This window comes from Leptonotus elevatus, chromosome 18 (genome assembly GCF_054856555.1).
Source record: "Leptonotus elevatus isolate MCC_2025b chromosome 18, RoL_Lele_1.0, whole genome shotgun sequence".
NCBI classification, from domain to species: Eukaryota; Metazoa; Chordata; class Actinopteri; order Syngnathiformes; family Syngnathidae; genus Leptonotus; species Leptonotus elevatus.
In genome coordinates, this window is record NC_141256.1 from 16,402,207 (window position 1) to 16,418,618 (window position 16,412).

Genomic DNA, 16,412 nt, shown 5'->3' on the forward strand with positions numbered 1-16,412 from the left:
TTCATACTCTTGTTAACAAAAGAAGTAAAAAAAAAAAGTTAAACTAATAGAAATAGTTGAAATGATTTTTTGACGTTTATAACCGTCAATGGCAGTGAATGAGTTCATATAAGGTACAAAATCGGGAATCGTGGGTTAAGCTGTGAATATTTGGAATGAGAAAAATGCAAGCAAGAATGGCGTCAATATTTGGAATATGTTCAAATTGGAATGACAAGAATCGGACGAATTACGTCAAAGTAGATCGATGCCGAAAAATGGGCGGAGTAATATTAATACGTTTAAGATGGAATAACATTTTTGCCTTTTACGACAAGTACTAAAATGACGGACACTTTTTGTCAAATTGATTTTCAAAATACTTCAATTTAGAGTTATGCGGAGAATAAAAAAAATGTCACCTGCTTTTAAAAGCAAATTTATTCAATTACGTTGGTGAGCAGCATAACGGGTAAATGCTGCTTCACCATGTTTACTTTGCACTTTACTACAATATTCCCTTTTCGAGGTGCCTGACCTCAACCACATTGAAAAATCGAGTTCGTCCCCGTTTCGCCGGTTGTGGACTACAAACAAAAAGGTTACAAACCGGAACGCACACACGCACACACCTGGCCAAGGACGCGCCAGTCGAACCCGAGCCGCAAATGAGGCATCCGGTCTCGACCTGTCAGTCAGCTGCCGGCCGCCTCTCGCCGCCCAAGTGTTAAATCGGAGCGCGCCATCATGGCCGCCGAGGCGAATGCTGTTAAGCGGAAAGCCGCGTCTCCTGCGAGCGCATCTCGAGGACGCTAATTACGCGGCCCCGCCCCCTTTGCCACGCGAGGCCCGTTCGCTACGCACGCGTGGGCGGGCTGCCAACAAGTTTGCATTCGTATTTCGACAGTTGCAAAAAGTGCTCCCAATTCCTACTTTAGTCAAAAGTCTTTTGTGACTCGGAGTCGTGCGTGGCGGGACTGAACGTTGATATCTATCCCGTCTTCACCCCCCCCCCCCCCCGAAACCCCCCCCCCCTCCCCCGCCACTCTCCCTAGCCGTGGGAAATTGGGTTAACGCTCGCTAAGTGTCCCATCGTTAGCGCTGTTAATTGACTACTGCGTGCGATAATTAACAGGGAGCAGACTGCCGAGCTCGCTAATCGTATTTGGGTCATTTGCATTTTAAACGCTTTCGCTCGCTCGCTGCCTGCTGAAAAAAAAAAAACTTTGACGGACGACTCGGACGCGATGTATTGCGCAACCTTTCCTGGCACACCTGCTTCAGTTTGAAAGTACACGAGTGCAAATAATCACAATATCAGAACGTATCGAAAATACAAATTTTTTGTTTTGGGCTGCAAGCAGAAAAATTGAGTTGCACGCGTTCTTCTATGCAGAGGATAAAGAAAATCCGCTTGCACGTACTGTCTTTTTTTCAGATGCATCCAATGCGCCATTCGGGTGGTTTGGGGATCGCTCCTCAATCCGGCGAGCCTCAGCGACGTTATTCTTAACACAGCACATTAGGTCAGCACGAGGAATGAAAGATGGCCGAACGCCGCTGCCCCAGGCAAAGTGAACAAGTACGCCCCGGCCAGCTGCTATCTATTATGCCCCCCCCCCCCCGGTGTCGGGTGTGACGGGGGTGGTACGGCCTCGTCCTTGCCGGCGCGGTGACCTTGGCGTGCAGATGAAAAGCGTCCTGGCTCACCGTGCGGTCCAGGCGTGCCCAGATGCTAAGCGCACGCCGCCAAACGTAGCAACACGCGCGCACGCACGCACGCGCGGCATCCTGGGAGGGCAGATGTGCGCAGACGCTCCTCGGGGCGCGGCGTCCATTTTGAAACAAATTTGGGCGAGCGCCGTACGAAAGCCTCGGAGGACTCGCCGATCGTCCCGTCACTCAATCAGCTGATTGAATTTCATTAAGCGGCGCGTGACACACAAACATGCGACGCACACGCATGCAAGACGGGTCCAGACGCGGCTGCGGTTTTTGCCGGTGGGGGGGCGTCGGGTGCCAAAGGAGAAGAAGAAGAAGCCCTCAAGGTCGCCGCGTCCAGCTGGCGATGGCGACATCTGCTCCCAAAACGGCCTCAAGACCGACCTGACGACATCGTTTGACCTTGTCGTCCAAAAAACGCATTTCAAACAGAGCTGTCAAAATTCCAGCGATTAATCGGCAAATAATCGATTATCAAATTAATTGGCAGCTATTCTAATCGTCGAGTAATCATTTGGAGTCTTTTTTTTTATTTGAAACCGTCCAAATTCTTGGATTTATTTCAGCACATCAACAGTAATTGTTGACCGATTTCTGTCGTCCTTCATGAAAAAAGACCGATTATCAATCGTGTTTGCAAACAAAAATTTTTTTGAACTGGTAACATAGTTCAACATCAATCCACTTTTTTTCATGACTATATGAACACAAAGTAGAGATAGAACGATGTGTTTTTTACCAATATTGATTTTTTAGTAGTCAAAGACGCCGATAAACGATATTTGGAGCCGATATTCATTTTCTAAAAGAGGAAATAAGCTTTAAATGCTTCAAATGAACTAAACATTAAAAAAAATAAAAAGTTCTATGATGCAAATAGATTGACTGTTAAATTGGTAAAATAAATCTCAATACATTTATCTTTTGTAATTATTTAATTTAAATAATTATTGACTATTTATTATTGTTATTCTCGGTGAATTCACGATGTCGGTGTCAATTGATTGTCGCCTTTCATGCGTGTCACCGTCGCACGTCACAGCAAATTCCTCAAAGCGCGTCTTTAATTCTTCTTTCGTTTTGTCTGCCGTCTCATTTCACGGTGCGGACGTGATGCCGGCGGCAGACGGGGGGGGGGCGCCGGGGTGGGGGGGTCGGAGGGGGTGGAGTTAATGGCAAAGGACGTGTAGTCACTCGGCGACGCCGCTGAGTGACCGCTACCGACGCTTTCCTTGTTTTCGTTCTTCACGGGCGTGCGTCGCTCTCTGCCACAAAGCGCATCGATTTCTCCATCAAATACCAAAACAGCCAAAGTGGGAAGCCGGCAGAGGTCACTGGGAATTGCGTGCGTGTGTGCGCGCGTGCGTGTGTGCGTGTACGGTCGTCATCCTCCCTCCCCAACATCCCCATTGTCACTCCCCGAAGGCCTCTCAGTTAAATTGGCTGACAGATAATAAGATCATACAGGAGAGCACAGACGCGCACGCAGACGCGCACGCGCGCGCGCGCGCACGCACACGCAGACCTTTCACGGGGCGGCTGTCACGCATCCGCACACCTGAGAGACGCTCGGCAAATGACCGCGGAACTTTTTTTTTTTTTTCCCAGAGCCACTGGATTTAGACGTCATCGTCTTTTTCCATGTCAGAAAAAAATGTGGACAAAAAACACATGAATCTATAAATTGACAAGTAACCTATTGTCAAATTCATCGACAACTATTTTAATAATCGAGTAATAGATGGGAGCCATTTTTTTTTTTACATTAAAATTGTCCAAATCCTCTGATTTCAGCATATCAACAGTAAGGGGGGAAAAAAAAATTGCATTTGCAATACACTTTAATGCAAAATTCAAATGAATCCGATGAATCGACTGAATAATCGGTAGATTAATCAATTAAAAAAAAATCTGATAGTGTCAGCATTAAACACAGTCAATGTGTTCCAAACGCTGCAAAAGACACCACAACAAAAAATGAAAGGATAGACCGATGATCGATGATCTTTTATACTCTGCTGCCACCTGCTGGCCGCATTTTGTAATGACTACCATTTCTTCAACCGTTCTCTTCGGTCGTTTTTTTAAACAAAACATTAAAAACGTATAAAGACGTCTTTGGGACACTCACACATTTCAAATGGAAGGTATTTCCACGTTTTGACAAGTTTTTTGTAAGCCATCTTTGTTTGCGTTTTGCACCTCAAATTGCAAATTGAGGACATTTTGCTGATGAGGTCACAGAATGAAAGCTTCCATTGCGGCTCTAAAAAAAAATAATTTTGGTCGTTCTTGCCGAGAGTAAAATTTCGTCATCGTTTCCACGTTGCGCGCATTCGAAGTGAGACGTCGCCGGCAGATTACAAGTTGACATTTCTTCTTTTTTTTGGCCCCTCCCCCTTCCTCACTCAATGAAGTTGTTTTGGCCACGGGCTGATTTGGAATAAGCGCCGGGGGCAAGTCGGGGTCGCGCGCAATTTCAGCTGCAGCGCAAAGCGGCCTCTTCTGACGCGAGGTGCGAGATGCGAGGTGACTTTGACTTTTGATTAACGACGCTCGGAGAAAGGACGGCGCGCAAAAAAACTTTGCCGCTCAAAAGGAGGCAGACGGCGCCGCGCAAGAATAATAAGTCAAGGTGCCGTTACGGCGGCGGGGAAAAAAAAAACAGCCGGCAAGTGTTTGTTATTAAAATATTTGTACTTGTCGGGGCCCCAAAGTCCCTCAATGCTTCTCCCCGCTTATGCATATTTCACTGGCAGTGACATCAAGCGCGCTCGCTGGCTTTGGCGAACGCGGCGGCGAACGCGGCGGCCCCCCGGGGAGCGCTCGCTCCTTTCCCATGAGCCCCCGCCCGGGGCCGGCGGGCCCGAGGACCGGGAGTTTTGTTGGGCGGGGGAGAGAGAGAGACAGCCGGCAAGGGAAGACAGATCTCGAAAAAGAAAGTCAAGTCAAGATGCATGGAAACAATCAAGCAATTGCGATCCCCTCAAAATGGATGCCGCGCCTCCAACAAAATTAAATGGCCGACTCAAATACGTGTGAAATGTGGACGTTGCAGCACATTTGTGGGACTGTTGCTAAGCGAAAAAAGCAGCACAGAGATGCTCCCCGTTGCTTAAACAGGAAAATAAATGGTAGCCAATATAAAAAGTCTACACACCCCTGTTCCAATTCTTTCGAGGTTTCAAATAATCCGACCAAGATTTAGAAACTTTTGCTACCAACACAATTGAAATAAAAAATTAAAATATATTTTCCAGAGGTGGCAAATCCAGGTCCAGAAAGTAAAAATCCTTCCAGTTTGGCTTTAGCCCGTTGTGCTAGCTCGCTAGCTCTCTAGCAGGTAAATGAGCACCCAAATAACTAGCTAGGGAGCTAGCTAGCTAGCACCTGGGGCTAAAGCCAAACTGTGTCTACAAAATGAAATAAAATTAAATAAATAAGTGAAATTATGTGGTTGCACAAGTGTGCACACCCTCTCATAACTGAGGACGTCGATGTTCGGCGTGAACCAATCACATTAAAGGGAATTAACACAAGCCTGTACGTTTTTTGTGCCGACGCTGGCTGCTATTTTGAACTCACTGGAGATGTTGTGTGAGTTTTTTTCAATTCCTTTTTGGAATTGTGGCCCAAAAATTCCATTTTGGATCATGTGAAGCATTACAAAATCTGTTGACACGATTGAACTTTTTGGGGGTTTCTTATCTATCTATCTACCATATACTGTAAAAAATCTTTTATCACAGAATTTGAAGTGATTATTTTCAACCAGGGCTGAATTGGCGCCCAAAAAAAAAGAAAAATCAGCCCTGGCATTTTGACTTAGTCTTCTCCCTCTCTTGGAGGACAATACTAATTCAATAGCACCGTATAGGCCCCAAACGACGTGGGCCCACCGGGCATCTGCCCTGAATTGCAGACGGCCAGTCCAGCCCCCTGTGTTCAATTTTTCAGCTTTTGTGTCCTAAAACTTTTGCACGCCAGCCGAGCAAGCGGCAAAAGGCGACAGTTGCGAGTGAGGCCAACGCCACAAGATCAACTTTCAAGCTTTTTTTTCCTTTTCTTTTTTTCTTCGCGGCCCCTAATGAGCTGTCCGTCATTTTTCATCTGCCTGCACCAACTTTCATGTGTCCTGATTGGCGGCGGCCGGCGCCATTTATCACTCACTCCTCTCTCTCCTCCTCCGTCTCGTTCATCATGTCGGCTGGAATAGACTTTCTCCCGCTGTCAATTTAGGAAATGGAGTGACAAGCCGGGCCCGAGGGGGGGGGGGGGGGGTCGCGCTAATCTGGGCTTCACGTCTTACAAGCAAAAGCCGCGGGACGCGTGACGCTCGCTTCCCGCTGCACGACGGACCCGTAAATAAACGGCCACGCAATCCACGTTGCGCAACAATAAACTCCTGCGAGGCTCCACTAAAAATAAAAAAATTAATAAAAATAAAAAATGTCAATGTCACACAGTTGTACGTCCCGGGAGGGAAAATATATGATCGCTCGCTTACGCGACAAGTGGAGTCGATAAGCGGCAAAGTCGCCTCGCCGAGGACGAGTACTTACTCGTCACGTCACACGACGGCGGCGCCCAAAACAAGCACAAATACAGGAAAATACGCACACGCGTGTCACGTGATCTCATGGGCCCGATTGGGAATTTGAATAATACATCGATTATTCAACCGATTCATCAGATTCATTTTTAATTTTGCATTCAAGTGTATTTTGTTTATTAACCAGTGATTTGTAGTTCGTTTCCGTATAGTGATTAAAAAAAAAGGGGGGGGGGGTTGATGTTGTATTACGTTACCAGTTCAGTCATTGTTTTCCAAAGTAAAAGCAGATGTTTGCAAATGTCTTATTTTGATGAAACACAGAAGATGAATGGATAAATTGATCGATCTGCTTGTTGTTGTTGTGTTTTTTTTTTTTTTTACTCGATCGGTGATTAGCTTTAAAATCCTGATGGTGTAAAAACTAGTCACAGAACTCAAAGCACTCATATTTGAATCATCTTTCTACAGTAAAAACAATGAAAATGGCAATAATCGGTTCCAGCCTTAAAAAAATATATATATATATATTTTTTTTTTTATTGGCGATTCCTTTCCAAAGTATAATGCGTCTGGCTAGCTATGCGTACACCCCGAAAATACATCTGGAAAGACCGCTGGCGAGGCCCCTTTAGAGTGCCTCATTGTTGGCCATGAGTGTGCGCACGTCAAGCAGAGGAAGCCAGATGAGCGAAGAAGGCAAACTTTAGCTTATTTATTAATTTTGAAGTCCAATTTGAAAGCCAGCCTGTGGCCCGGGGCTTGTTGCTGCTGGTGTGGGACATTTAGAGTGCCTCGTTGTCAGCTGTGAGTGTGCGCTCATCCAAAAAGGTGGAAGAGTAATGGGGAAAAAAAACGTTTGACATGAGCCCGCCAGCAAGTGGACAGGGCCTTCGCGCTTGTGCGGCTGCTTTAGAACGCCTCATAGTTGCCACGAGTGCACGCACATCAGGCAGAGAAAGGCATACAAAAATGATTCTTTCGTTGCTATCAATGGAAAACAATCAAGTATGTATCTCAAACCTTGCCTACATTTAGCTAAAAGGCTAAACGTTAATTTTTTCCCCCAATTAATTTGGTTCGAGTGTTTTGCTGGAGAATATGTGACGAAAGCCGAACGTCCGCGTGTCGTTGAAGACGGTCCCTCTCGTGGCCCCCCGCGTTTGCCAAACACATTCAGCACAAGGTTGACTTTCATCATCATGTCTAAAACCAGAAAAGATGCCTCTTGACCCCATTTTTTTTTTAATTAGCCTAATATCAAACATAAAATACAGACTGGAAAAAAAAGAAGGATGAGGTCACGCTTGAGAACTTCCTGTTGCAGCATTTAAAAACACACACACACACACACACACACACACACACACACACAAACACACACAAAAAAACCTTGAACCCGGGGTTGTTACACTTTAAATATTAAATGCAATTTTAATTTTGTCTTTGCTGAAGCTGAAATGCTGTGAAATGAGTTGAATCAATTCAAAGTCAAATGGTTGGAATGCGTCAAGGAATGTGGAAGGGAAGAATATGTGGGGGGGGGGGCGGTGGGGGGGGGGACTATTTGAGAAATTGATTTTGAAAAATTGTTCACAATTACAAAAATGAGCTGAAGTTTGGTACATATGTGAAATTCTCAATGTGAGAATTTTATTTAGAATTTTTTCTAAATATTGGAAATGAGCAAAACAGTTAACGGCTTGATGAGTAATTAGTGTAGTTAGTAGTAGTTTACTCTTAATTTGGAGAATTTTTATTCCAGAAATTTAGCGAATGGCTTATTTTGCAGTTGGAACAATTTGAATCAGTCAAGAAATGTGGAAGAGGGCAAAATCATGTAAAAAAAAAAAATCGAAAATTGGAATTTTATTGAGAAAAGTTTGGTCGTTCGTTGAGAATGTGAAAATTCTTACGATGTGGACGATTGTAAGCTTGAATTTGGAGTGATAAAGTTTTTGTTGTTGAACGTGTCATTCACCTAAACATCGTTTCTTTTCTTTTTTTTTCCCGTATGTAAAAATCTGAATTGTGAGAAAACGGAATTTGCGGAATGTGGAAAATGGCCGGCAGGTCGTCCAGAAATGTGTGAAAATGTTAACATTGGAATCCTTGAAATGAGTTGAGAAGCGTTGATGGGGTCGCGTGTCCACAAAATTGGCAAACCGGAACTTTTTTTTTTTTTTTTTTTTGGTGTCTAACAACATGTAGGAATACTTTTGCACAAATGGGAAATGTGAAAAAGGACGACGTGTCACTTGAAATGTGGCTTTTATCAGCCAAACGCGACGCTTGTGACCCGGCGTCGCTCGTCACTTCAATTCCGCCCGTCCTCAACTCGTCTCATCCTCGCTCACGTCTAATTGCGACGCACGCTCGCCTTCCCAAATACATCACAAGACTTTTCAGGAGAACACCCGCCCCCCCCCCAGCCCCCCCGCCATCCTGTCGCCCGTTTCTACGGTGACAGCCTGGGCCGGGGCTTCCTCATTGGACGTGGCAGCGGCGGCCATTTGCATGCCAGACGATTTCTCTTCATCATGTCGGCCGCAAGAATGGCGAACGCGTCTTTGGCTGACGGCGAGCGCGTCCTTGTCCGACAAGGTTAGCGGTCCATTTCATCTGGGCAGCACCACAGCCAACCGGGCTGGGGGGGGGGGGGTATTGAATTAAAATAAATGATGGCCGGACATTTATTGCAATGTGGAGGAGGTGGGGAGCACGAAGGAGGGATTGGAGAGGAGTTGCCGGGTGAAACTTGTGGCTCGTCGCAAAATCAACAAAAAAACAACAAGACGAGAGAACTGAGAGAAACTCTGCGAGAGCACGTGTGACTGATATTTGACGTGGTACGGGCACTTTAGAGTGCCTCGTTGTTGAGCACGAGTGTGCGCACGTCACGAAAACAAAGGCAAGGAGGCTGTTATTTTGTCTTAACTTAACAGCGAGCGCATGGATCAGACTTCAGGCTGCCACGGCTGCTTTAGAGTGCCTCGTTGTTGAGCATGAGTGTGCGCGCACGTCACGAAAACAAAGGCAAGGAGGCTGTTATTTTGTCTAACTTAACAGCAAGCGCACGGATCGGACTTCAGGCTGCCACGGCTGCTTTAGAGCGCCTCGTTGTTGGCCATGAGTGTGCGCACAGAACTTGAGAAGAGTGGAAAAAAATTGAAATTTGTCAGGTTTGTAAAAAAAGCTGCCGTCTGTAGTGTGTGAAATGCACAAGACAAGATTTTTATTTTCACTCGAGCGCTTCCAGCAAGAGCAGCGAGGAAGCGCGCGGCCGATCCCAGGAGCTCCCGCCGCGCATTTTGCCCAAACCGCTGTCCGTTCTCCACAAATGCATGTTTTAGGACCCAGAGGACGCCCTCGCTAAGTGACTCCTGATTGGCGCCGGCCACAAAAGCCATCAAACATGTCGGCGCGCTGTGGACACGAGGCCCCGGGGCTCCCTGCGATGCTGACTCGTCCTGGAGCCGCTCCAGGACGCTCTTTTGTCACACGGTTATTTTTACCGGCGAGCTGACGCAAATAAATATTTATAGTTGTTGGCGGGTCAGCGGGTCGCAATGAAAGCCGCAGAGGGGAGGCGGGGACAGCAATAGTGTCGGATAATGTAAGCGAGCGGGTTCGATGAAGCGGGGCGGGGAGAAACTTGCTTGCTTGGCGAATGAGGGGAATAAAATAAGGGGGGCAGAAATGGAAACGCTAAAAATGGAGCCGGTGATGGAGAAGCTCGAATACAGCACAAGCTTTTCTTTTCTTTTTTTTTTTGCAAGTGTCCAAAAAGAGAAGGAAGGTGCAACCCCCGAAATATCGCTTATCCTCTTTCTCGCCTCCATTATAGCTCAGAATTTGATCCATGCTAATTTCATAAGCCCATCTATGACGTTTCACATTTTATGTTAGCATGAAGCTAGTGGACATTCAAATAAACTCTGAATTGCGAGAATCCAACAAGAATGAATGCTCATTGTAATCGGCATGAAAAAAATCCACTGTTCGTTGCAAATCTTTCTGGCCTGAGCGACTTAGCCACCAGGAGGCAGTATAAAACAGTCATGCAGATACAGACAAAGAAGACTTTCACAACTACTGAAAGTCAGCCAGCAATCAGTTTGTATTTGAGTCGTTTTTCGCAGAGGATAAAGAATAGTAGGGATAGACCGATATGTTTTTTTCAGGGCCGATACCAATACCGATTACTAGTAGTCAAGGAGGCCGATAATTGATATTTCAAGCCGATAATTCATTAGCAGTAAAAGAGAAAATATTTGTGTCAACATTTAAAAAAAAATTACTTTGTTGAAATGCTATTAAGCATGTTTGTTAAAACAACTTTTCCAATTTTCAACACTTTTTTTCATTTTAAACATATAAGAAATAGACAGATTTGAATAAAAAATGATAAGAAAAATTGCAGGCTCGTCAGCATGTGTTAAGCTAAATTAAAAAACTAAGCAAGTAAATAGCTCCCTAAAGTTTTTGACTGTAAATAAAGTTTTCCAAAATTTCAACATATTTTTTTTAAATGCTTTAAATTAAAATTGTAGAGAGTTCCCAGTGCCAGCATCATCTTTTTATAAAGTAAAGTGGAAATGTAAAAAAAATCCATAAATGAAAAGTTACCTGTCTGTGGCTTTCGTCAGACTTCGTAAAAGGTTTCAAAAGATCTTCGCAGACAGTGAAAAACTGTCTGAATATGTTCAAAATGTCTTTACGACAAGTAAAAACTGTGAACATCTTACAAATCCTGACGAAAACCCAACATTAAAATTAATTAATTAAAATAATCTGACATCAAGTAAGTCCTCCTGGGCAGTAGATGGCGCTAGACTGCGACAGTCTTGACACGTGGGCAAATTGGGTCATTCGTTAGTGTTGACTTAGAATGTGTTGTTTGAAGCATTCAAGTTGCACTTGATTCATGCTCGTCGCTAGCCCGGCTACGGCATTTCTCGTTGTGTTAGCATTGAGCTAGCGGACCTTCATGCAAAGTGACTGCTTGAAATACGCAACGTGTCATTTTCCGTTTGATGAAGCTCGTGTTTATGATGAAATGAGCAGCAATTAGAGCAAACAAGGTCCGAGCAGAGCCCCCCACCCCCCCCCCCCCCCCCCCGCCGCTCTTTGACCTTCCCAGCAGCCGCCCGTCAGTCAAGGCCGCGCAAATAAACAATGGCGGCGAGCGGCCGTCATCAGCCTCCATCAGCGTCGCGCCGACGTCCACGACGTGTCCTCCGGAGGACTGACAGGCAGAGGGGGGGCTTCACCTTGACCCCCCCCCCCCCCCCCCCCCTGCCCGGCCGACCTCCCGAAGAAGCCGGGCCGGCCTCGCCGCTGACGGCTGAGTTATTCCCACAATTAGCCAGACGGCATCGCATGGACATGTTGAACACAAGATTTGGATGTTTTATGAGCTTCAGCTGCGAACGGAGGTGGGAGGTTCAAAAAAAGGGGGGGGGGGGGTCAAGACGGGACGATACGGAAGCACTCATGTGAGAAATGAAGAAGACTTGTGAGTGGACAGAAGCAGGAAGGAGCGGAAATATGGCGTCAATGCACTACATGCGTCAGGTCGTTTACGTAACGGGACGGACGACTGCACAACCGGGAGGAGAACGAGAAAGCGCACCAACATATTATCCAAAGCCAATATCCATAATTCACTTCCAAATTGACAAAAGAATAGCGTATTGCTTGATCACATCATTTTTATTGATCGGCCACCGACCGCGATTCACCGATTTCCATCTGTAAAGTTTGCGATTAATCGCATGACTTCACTAGTTAATTCATTAATCACAAATTTTATATCTGTTCTAAATGTGCAATAAAAAAAATTCTAGGTTTTCTTTTTAACAAAAATGGAAACAAAATGTTAAACTAATAGAAATAGTTCAAATGAATTTTTGACGTTTATAGCCGTCAATGGCAGTGAATGATTTTTTTTTTTTAAGTAAAGAAAATATTATAAAAAATTTGGGGGCGTCAGGCGATGAAAGTTTTGAATCGTAATTAATCTCATGAATTCACTAGTTAATTCACGATTAATCACAAATTTCATATCTGTTCTAAATATACAATAAAAAAATTCTAGGTTTTCATATTCTTAACAAAAGTGGAAACAAAATGTTAAACTAATAGAAATAGTTCAAATAAATATAAAGACGTTTATAGCCGGCAGTAAATGAGTTCATAAAACTTCATATTCAAATGTGTGATCATGAGTGAAGCTTTCTTCACTAAAATAAACTGACTGGTGCAAAAAAAGAGGAAAAGTGCCTTAGAAAAAACTTTATATGTATTTTGAGTGCGTACTATTCAAAATGAACTGCAGTAACTTTGTAATTATAAGCGTCAAGTACGCAAATTTGTGAGAGAACAATTAAAGTTATAATTAAACAAGAAAATGTCAATTAAATGAACATAAAAACAATATATAGTCAACGATTGCATCAACATTATGATTATGTTTGGAAAAAATATATATTGACTGTATATAAACATGGAATCCTCACAAAAACGTCCCATTTGTTCAACTACAAGCCATTTTTTTTATACTTTAGATTGTCCACAATTTGTAAATAATAATAATAAATGAACAGCCGCGCTTGCGAACGCCAGGTCACGTGCTACGGCGTTCGTATGCGACCAAACCTTTCTGATGTTGTGTATCATTTCCAGCAGCAGAGTTGAGCAAGTTGTTGCTTTTCCTGCCTGCCAGCCGATGCTGCCCTCTGCTGGTGGATGCCGCCAATGCACAATTTCTGCTTTTTTTTTTCTTCTCCGCAACACTTTTATTTTTGACAGTTTCTTATTCTGACTGTTTGGAAAAGTGCTGACTCGCTTAAAAAGGTACTTTTTTAAAAGAAGGCTCATCTACACGGCGCTTTGGTGCTCATGAATATTCATTTTTATGACCTTATTTACATATTTATACACACACATGCGCAGCATGCAGGTTGTTGGCTGCGCGCCAGACACACACACGCGCGCACACACGCTACTTTTTGGCTAATGGCTAAACACACACACACACACACACACAACAAACACAAACAGACACGTGAACACACAATACACAAAAGCAGCCGCACGCGCTCCAAAAGGTCATCACGGGTTCATCCGGTACGCAGACTTCGCACGTCTTAGAGCCCCTCCCATCAAACGCAGCCAAAATGGCCGTTCGCCATCAACGCCGGTGTGTGCGTGCGCGCGCGTCTTATTATGCATCCCCATCTGCGATCTGGGTGCAAAGGTGCGGGCCGAGGCCTGGCGGGGTCCGCAGGTGAGCAGATGAGAGCGGCGGGGGCTCGCTTTCATTCGGACACACGCTGCGGGACGCCGCCCGCCAAGGACGACGACAAAAAGAGAAAAAAAACCTCAAACTAAAGACAAATACGCAACATATTTTCTGACTTTTGTGTTTGACAAGCAAAAAAGGACAAATATATGAACGCGATTTTGTGCGCGTGTGTGTCATACCGAGGTGGGTGTGTTGTTCCTCGTTGTGTATTGTTGTGAGATGTCTGTCTTTTGTGGGTGTGTTGTCCTCTGGAATGGATTTGTGTGTTTTTGTGTTTGATGAGCAAAGCCAGCAAAAGCATCAAAACACACTTGGTGGCCCTTTTCCTGACTAAAACACAACAAGCAGAGAGAGTGCGCGTGCGCGTGTGCGTGCGCGTGTGCGCGTGCGTGTGCTAAACAGAAAATCCCTAATCTGGCATAGACTCACTTCCTGTCTAGACTTGACACGAGGACGCCAACTCTAATCTGGCCAGCTCTAACGTCTGTGCGTGTGCGTGTGTGTGTACACAACAGGGTTATTATAGTTTTGGAATTTTCATTTTAGTTACTTTTTATTTTGTTTTTTGAGTTGTGTGTTTTTTTTTGTTTTAAATTGAGTTAATTTTAATTAGTTTTCAGGAAGGTGCTGCTAAAATACTTCGTTTTAGTTCGTTTCGGTATTTTTTTGTGTATTACTTGTGCGCACTAGGGGTGTGCCCCAAAAAATCGATTCTCATAAGAATCACGATTGTCATTTAGTAGGATTCAGAATCGATTTTAAATGTCCCAAAATCGATTTTATTTCAATTATTTTATACTGTCTTCCCTTTGTTTGTGTGTGCCTTTATTGGGAGTGCTGTTCATGTTGTACCCGATTTGGCCACTTAGGGGCAGTGTGGTTCCATGCGGTCTGAGTTGTAGCCACATTAGAGAGTAGAAGGGAAAAAGTCAAGTTATTTCAATAAAAGTTTTCTGGGTTTTTTTGCAGCGTGGAGCCATTCTTTTGAGTGATAAAAGTGCCGCGAGTAGCGCGCTAATTAGCATTAGCGAGTCAGACTGGAGTAGATCATTACGATTTCTTGAACATCATTAAATTTAAGCAAAAATCATTGTCAATCAAGTCATTTTGAATCAAAAAGCGTTCTTAATCGAAAATCGATTCTGAATCGAATCGCACATCCAAAAATCGGAATCAAATCGTGAGACATTCAAAGATTCCCACCCCTAATAAACACCCTGACAAAAATGAAAAAAGTAACACATTTCTTACCTAGCGATGTATTTCGGCTGAGTTCAAAGAAAAAGATGAATTGATGGAGTTTAACCGCCTTCAAATATTGTACAAATCCCATCATGACATTTTTACTCGTTAATATGCAAACCAAATTTATAAGAAAGGGAAAGTGAGTAGAAATTAAGAGGACAGACATTTTTTCCAAACCTAAATATAGAAGAAAACTCGATGCGTCAGTCTGTGGAACAATCTTGATTGTAAAACAACATTTTAAGTATAAAAGCACAATTATTGCAAAAAATATAAAGAGCACAAAAGACGGACACAAAGTTGAATTATTTTGTTGTATTGTTCGACTGATTGTCATTCGTTTCGTGGTGATCAGGGACAGAAAACAAGTTGGACTTCTTTCTGTCCCCTTTCATTTCTTTCACTTGACTTTGAATATTGCTTTATAATGTCTTTTTTTCTTTAACAAATGAATGAAATCAATGATTGATTGATTGAAATCAATGACTAGTAATGATGATTGAGTGTCAATTTGAGTTTTTGGAAACGACGTCATCGGCGCACTCGCTGACGTCGTCCTTCGAAAAGGCGAACAGACTCGCGCACATGGCAGACGCATCACATGACTCATTTGACTTGCATCATCATCATCATCATCATCATCATCATCATCATCATCATCACAGACTTGAGGGGTCCCCCTGTTCAAATTCCTAAAGTGTGACTCATCACCCCCCCCCCCCCCTCCTATTTTCATGCTCTACAGCGAAACACGGACCAGCAAATGAGGACAATGTTGCGGCGCGAGCTGGCCTGTTTTTCTTGTTTTGTGCTCGCAGACTCGGCGGCGAGCGAAAAACAATCGGAGTAAATGTCAACTTTCAGCGTCTGGGGTCTCGGAATCCCCCAGACGGTCGCTACGCCGTCCAGCGCAAACGTCCGCATGCTTGATTAGACGCAGACTCCACTCAAAGGAAAGGCGGCAATTTTCGGATTTTTTTTTCCTGCCCAACAGAAAATGGCAGTCATCGGCGCAATCGAGACCACAACGTCACTTCCAAAGTGCATTTTCTCACACAGATTTTGATGCTAAATGTAGTCAAATGAAAGGTAACACGTCACACGCGAATGATCCTTATCCTCCGCATAGAATAAGAAACATGGTCTATGTTCAGCTTAGAAAAATAAAACACTATTTTTACAAGAAACTCATTGGCTACTCATGATGTCCTTGGGGCTAACTAGCACATACTGGCAGCATTATTTCATTTTTTTTTAGGACAATGCCCGTGAATGAACAGAGCAAAAAGGCATCCATGTGTGCCTTTCATTCTCCTCCGCTGTGTGTAACTGCTCGCCCCTCCTCTCTCTGCTTGTAAGGAGAAGAAAAAAAAATATTTAAATCAAAGTGGCACCTCATTTACTCAACTCTGCAAGCCCTGCTTAGACCTCCCCTCACTCTTGCAGGTGACCACGTAAACCATCTAACCAGTAACGGGCCAGTGCCTAATATATACGCATAAATATATATCTTTACATAAATACATATTTATGGAGAGCGAGCGAGAGAGAAATAGAGATGACCCTGCAAAATGGAGGTACTAACTACGTGCAATATCAAATGGC

At 44.1% G+C, this 16,412-nt stretch overlaps 2 protein-coding genes across 2 annotated transcripts in view; both read right to left on the reverse strand.

The window, feature by feature from the left end:
- The window catches only part of LOC147158909 (steroid hormone receptor ERR2-like), a 98,520-nt gene that overhangs the window by 51,685 nt on the left and 30,423 nt on the right, over positions 1-16,412 (reverse strand). The window lies entirely within an intron of this gene.
- flvcr2b (FLVCR choline and putative heme transporter 2b) overlaps positions 1-16,412 on the reverse strand; it is a 70,683-nt gene that overhangs the window by 13,611 nt on the left and 40,660 nt on the right. The gene's annotated exons all lie outside the window — the stretch shown is intronic.